General features: G+C 52.9%; 1 pseudogene; it reads left to right on the top strand.

Annotated features, from left to right (window-relative positions):
* Positions 1–4,380: 4,380 nt before the first annotated feature.
* On the top strand, positions 4,381–6,003 carry LOC142429299 (mitochondrial glutathione transporter SLC25A39 pseudogene; annotated as a pseudogene).
* The last annotated feature ends 261 nt before the right edge of the window (positions 6,004–6,264 follow it).

The following is a 6,264-nucleotide window of genomic DNA, read 5'->3' as shown; positions in this document are numbered from 1 at the left end:
GTGGGTTCTAACAACTAACAGCACAACACTGTCAGTGGCCACTCAGTGGTGGCTTCAGGGCAGTGGCAGAATGGCAGTCAAAAAGGGTACTCCTGAGCTGCAGGTCAGCCACACTCGGTTCATGCGCGATGACGCGGTACGCGAGAAGGAAGATGTTAAAGAGGCCCTGAGAAGACTTCCTGAAAACCTTTATTGTGAGCGCATCGTGACGAGAGCCCTGGACCTGACCAGGAGGCAGCAGGTCTTGCCTAAACAGCAGCGGACAGCATGGGAGGCGGATCCATCCGACTTGGAACCGTATCTGAAAGAGGTGATCCGGGAAGGAAGAGGGAGGAATGGCAGAGCCGTGACCATGCTGTCGGGATCTGTGGGTGCAGCTGTCCTGGGAGAACGCCCATGAAGTTGGTTCAACTGGAAATGTGTAATTTAAAACCTCTTTGGGGCTTCAGAGGTTTTCCTTTAGATAGATACCTACCGTATATACTCGAAGGCTGTGGTGTGAGCCACCGTGCTGTCCGGCTGGACCTCTCGAGGACAGCTGTGGCTTCTCTGTCTCAAGGCGCAGACCTTGTTTCCCCTCCAGCTTGTTGATTTATAGGTTGGCTCTTCAATTAAAGCATTCCTTACATGAAGGACTTCTTTCCTGCTCAGCTCATTTTTTCCTGGATTCTGTCAGCAAGGCTACTAATACTGATTTTCATTTCAGAGTTCTTGCTCAGCAGAAGACCTGAGAGGCTGGCAGAAAGGAGTAATCCACACACAACTTGTGTTTGAGTCAATAGACTGTGTGTGTGTGTGAGAGAGACACACAGAGAGAGAGACAGAGAGAGAAATCTCTGGGTGGTACAAATGGCTAACACACTAGGCTGTGTTCTGAAGGTTGAATGTTCAAGTCCACCCAAAGGTGCTGAGGAAGAAAGGCCTGACACATCCTCCCCCCAAAACTTCAGCCGTTGAGAACGCTCTGGAGCACAACTCTGCTTGGACACACTTGGGTCGCCATGAGTCAGCGCCAATTTGATGCCAACTTAAAAGATGTGTTTCTAGATCTTTATAGGTGTGCTTTTTAAAATAATAATAATAATATAAAGTATTTGGTTTCTTTTCAAGGCAGCGAAGTCTAGGCTCAAAATGCCAGATAAGTTCTAAAAACTCTTCCAAGAAGTCAATGTTCCCAAAGCACGTGGTTTGGCAATCCTGATAAATGCACCTTTCAGCCTCTTCAGCATCACACTCCCCCAGTTGGGGGTGGGGTGGGGCGGAAACTCGACACCTGTCTCAAGTTTTAAAAGCCCAGTGAAGAATATAACTGAATTTTCCCCAGGGGTCATTTAAAATGGTATGCATGGCGTGGCATAGGATTTCATTGTTTGGACTAACCAGCCGCAGAAAGCCAACGCCATGCATGTCTCTGTGGGCTTTTTGGCTTGGTGGATTCCTTGTGCTTTCCCTCCCTGCACGCCCAGGTGTGGAGTGAGAATCCAAGGACGTGCCTTTTGAAAGCCCTCCCTCCCACCTGTCCCAAGGAGCCAGAAGACGGCCAGCTGGGGACAAGACTGCAGACACTGTTCTTCGCCACATGGCGGCAGAGGGCGAGTGAGACAAACATTGGTAGCGACTTAAGCCATGAACTTTTTTGGGTGTTGCTAGTAGTTTAAAAAAATGAGAAGCTGATGCCAGGGGCTTAGGCGGAGAGCAAATGTTTTGAGCATGATGAGGGCAACGAATGTACAAATATGCTTGACACAATGGATGTAGGTATGGATTGTGATAAGAGTTGTATGAGCCCATGATAAACTGATTTAAAAAAACAAAACAGAAAACATGGCTGCAGCTTTCTGGATGAGGCTGAGGAAACTCCCGCGGCTGTTTTCATCGGGCAGGAAGTGTGCAAAGATGATTCCGGGCTCCTTTCAGGGCTCTGTCCTGGGAGGGACGGCAAGGCAATTGCTCCAAACGGTGGAGCCCTCCCTGGTATCCGCCTCGCCCTGCTAGCTCACTCTCTCACTCACCTGCGGCTGGCCCAGGGCCAGTTCGCTCCTCACTCACCAGCCAACTCCATGTCCTAAAGACCCCGTCAACATCCCATCACTCTCTCCTTCCTCCCCCATGCGTTGAGTATGAAACCCACAAGGGCTAGACTATGGTCTTCTCTAAGCTACACAGGTAGCTTGGGCTTGAGTTGATTGTTCTGGCCTGCCTTGGGTTATACGTCCATCCTTAAATCAATCACAGGAGCATATGAACTTCTGATTAGGCAGCTTTTGAGAGTGGGGCATGGGCTAAGCCCCACCCAGACCATATATCCTGCCCTGTGGGGGGTGGCGGGGGTTAGTATGGGACCTGGAAGAAATCAGTGAGTCTTGACCGGGAGAAAGGGGAGCAGATGCTGGGCAGGTTATAGCGACAGATGTCCAGCCCCTCCACAAAGGGCCACTGGGGTGAGGCAAGGACAAAGGTGCAGGATGGCCTTCAGACTGAAGCTGGGAGATTTGAGGCGGAGATTTGGGAGTCCATCACAGGGAACGAGGAAGGGAAGGGAACAACCATTCAAAACCCAGAGGCACAGCGTGCCTCTCCTTTCTGGGAGACTGTGCAGCCTCATAAGTCCGTTCTAGAAAGGGTTGCTCATATCTCAGCCCTGATCACTTCAAGGGCCACTTGTTCGGTCCAGAGAGCTAAGTGGACAGAAACTTCTCGCTGTTCTCATCAATCTCATTGTGTCTACTTTTTGAGGGGTGGGAGAGAGCCAGACTGGTTTTTAAGGGGGAAGAAAGACTCGGGCACTTGGAAAAAACGTCATCCACGTGACCAACTGTACATAAGCTCTGACGTGACTGTGCTTCAGAGGGTGGCGGGCAGATGGGGATGGGACTGGGTGGAGGAAAGGAAATACCACCATTCCTGGCCAACGACGACGCTTCCGTTAGTGGAGCAGCTTGCTCAGAGCAATGTGCTTTTCTTCTCTGCGCCTCCGGCTCTCCGTTCTGGAGTTCTGTGTCATTATGAGTTCACACTCACAGGGTCAGATACGGAGAAAACATTTTGTTAGACAACTTTGCATCTTATTGGAATTGAGTATACACGTGGTAATGCTTTCTGGGTGAGAGCGTGAAGAAGGAAACATGTCTGGGGGTTTCCTGAGGAAGGGTGTTCTCGACTCCACTCCCAAGTTCATCTTGACCCACATGCTTCTGGAAGGCATACCTGGGCGGTGGCTCCCCGCAAAAACCTCAGTCTGCCTCACACGTCATCTGTGTGAGTTTCCTTCCAAAATGAGATGACCCCCATGAGCTGAGTATGGAAGAGCTGCCTGGTGGCCAGGCTCAGGGTCACACCCAGAAGACAGGCAGGGTGACATGCACAAAGCATTAAACATTCGCCTAGAGCAAACCTTTATTACCAATGTCACTCAAAGATAAAGGCCTGTTAGGTTGTTTAATTCATAGCAAAATCTCTCCACTTGTCTAGACCTTGCTAAGATACAGCGTTCTGACCTGAAAAATCTAGGAAAAAAAATCCCTCTCTTTGAAGGGCATAGGGGACACTAACTATGATAATTAACCAAACAACTGACCTACCAACCAACCAACTAACCAACCAACCAACTAACTGACCTACCAACCAACTAACCAACCAACCAACCAACCAACCAACCAACCAACCAACCAACCAACCAACCAACCAACCAACCAGCCAGCCAGCCAGCCAGCCAGCCAGCCAGCCAGCCAGCCAGCCAGCCAGCCAGCCAGCCGACCAGCCAACTGAGCAGTTGGTTGCTGCTGAGTTGCTTCTTATTCATGGTGACTCCATGTGCATCAGAGGAAAACTGTGCTCTCTAGAGTTGTCAATGGCTGATTTTCCAGAAGTGGACCCCCAAGAGGCCTTTTGGTGAACATCAGCTTCCAGATTTCTGTTAGCAGCAAGTCCATTAACTGTTTGCACCACCCAGGACCCCATCAAGATAATCTCTATCAAGAACTCAGTACAATGCCTGGTCCATGATACGTCTTCATGGGGTCCAACACGGGTCCCAAACATCACCCACAAAGCTCCCTTGGACTGAACCATGGATCTTTCAGCTAAGACACAGCATCACACACACTCAAGGACTGTCAACACCAGCCGCTTTCTTCTTGGTTTCCTTAGTGAGAAGTCAGCTTCCTTCCTGGACAAGTCTGACTTCAGTGGGAACCACAGAGGAAAACTGTTTTCAGGGAGCAAGGTGGGGAGGCGCCGGTTTAGGAGGATGCTCGGTTTCTACATCCCAGCAACATTGACTGTTCTGTGAAAGGGGTAGCATGGCTGAGAAAGTCAGGAGTTTCCGTGGGACAGCCTAGCACGTTCTAAGAACTGCTGTAACAACAGCCTTATCGAGGCCTCTGAGCGGGGCGGACGCCCGCGGACCGTGCTCCGGCAGCGGAGCCCCTATGGGCCCGCCCGGTTCCCGGCGCCGCGCCGCGCGAGCACCGGCCTAGAGTCAGTGACCTTGGGCGGGTCGTTTCCGCCCCGAGCCTCAGTTTCCTCAGCGGCAGAGCAGAGTTGACCACACTCGGCTTTAGAAGTTTGTTGGGAGGTGTCTCTGAGGCCATAGCTGGATTGAGACCGCAAGATGGCTGCCCAGGACCCGGGGGGCATTAGCCCCCTCCAACAAATGGTGGCCTCGGGCGCTGGAGCAGTGGTCACCTCTCTCTTCATGACGCCCCTGGACGTGGTGAAGGTGCGTCTGCAGTCCCAGCGCCCCTCGGTGGCCACCGAACTGAAGCCGCCCTCTAGACTCTGGAGCGTCTCCTACACCAAATGGAAGTGCCTCCTGCACTGCAACAGTGTCCTGGAGCCCCTCTACCTGTGCCCACACAGCGCGCGCTGCACCACCTGGTTTCATGACCCCACCCGGTTCACCGGCACCACGGATGCCTTTGTGAAGATTGTGCGGCACGAGGGCGCCAGGACCCTGTGGAGTGGCCTCCCAGCCACCCTGGTGATGACTGTGCCTGCCACTGCCATCTACTTCACCTCGTATGACCAACTCAAGACCTTCCTGTGTGACCGAACCTTGACCTCTGACCTCTATGCCCCCATGGTGGCTGGCACTCTGGCCCGCTTGGGCACTGTGACTGTGGTCAGCCCCTTGGAGCTGGTGAGGACAAAGTTACAGGCTCAGCACGTGTCCTATCGGGAGCTGGGCGCCTCTGTGCAGGCTGCAGTGGCTAGGGGCGGCTGGCGTTCCCTGTGGCTGGGCTGGGGGCCCACTGCCCTGCGGGATGTGCCCTTCTCAGCCCTGTATTGGTTCAACTACGAGCTGGTGAAGAGCTGGCTGAGTGGGCCCAGGCCAAAGGACCAGACATCCGTGGGCATCAGCTTTGTGGCTGGCGGAATCTCAGGGACGGTGGCAGCCATCCTGACTCTGCCCTTCGATGTGGTGAAGACTCAGCGCCAAGTCGCGCTGGGCACAGTGGAGGCTCTGAGAGTGAGGCCACCACGGGTTGACTCCACCTGGGTGCTGCTGCGGAGGATCCAGGCCGAGTCGGGCACCAAAGGGCTCTTTGCAGGCTTCCTGCCCCGGATCATCAAGGCCGCCCCTTCCTGTGCCATTATGATCAGCACTTACGAGTTCGGCAAAAGCTTCTTCCAGAAGCTCAATCAGCAGCGGCTGCCAGGCCCTTGAAAGGGGCTCAGGGACTCCCATCTCCTCGGGTGGGCTGTGGGCTGAAGGAGACTGAGCCAAGTGCCTTTTCCTCAGCACCGAGGGGCAGGCCCTGTGGCTTCCCCCCACCGGACCATCCTCAGGCCCTCCTCAGACCGGGCCTTCTTCCTGCTGTACCCCACACCCCAGACTCAAGGATCCTCACTTTCTTACCCCCCCAAGTTCAATACCAAATTTGCTACCTTATCCCCACCTCCCTGCCCCTGTATGTTTGCTGTAACTGGGCCTGCCTCAGTCTCCCCTACCTCTATTAATTCCTTACATCTGAAAAAAAAAAAAAAAACAAAAAAAAACAACAGCCTTATCAATAAGCCTGGAGCATGCTGTATTCATTCCAGGAGCTACCCCTTGCTTTCTTCGACCACAGCGTGGGGAAGACGAAAAATTCATCTTCCATCCTTACTTCCTGGCTCTCATCTAGGAATGGCGACATGACATCGTTTGGTCAAATGCACAAGGAGGTGCGTTAAGGCATTCTGGGAAGATGCCAGTTTCATTCCTCCCTCCTTCCACCTTCACTTCCTTCTTTGCTTCAGAAATGTAGACAACTGGAACTG

Source organism: Tenrec ecaudatus, chromosome 16 (assembly GCF_050624435.1).
Source record: "Tenrec ecaudatus isolate mTenEca1 chromosome 16, mTenEca1.hap1, whole genome shotgun sequence".
NCBI lineage: Eukaryota > Metazoa > Chordata > Mammalia > Afrosoricida > Tenrecidae > Tenrec > Tenrec ecaudatus.
This window is presented reverse-complemented; position numbering and strand designations above follow the sequence as displayed.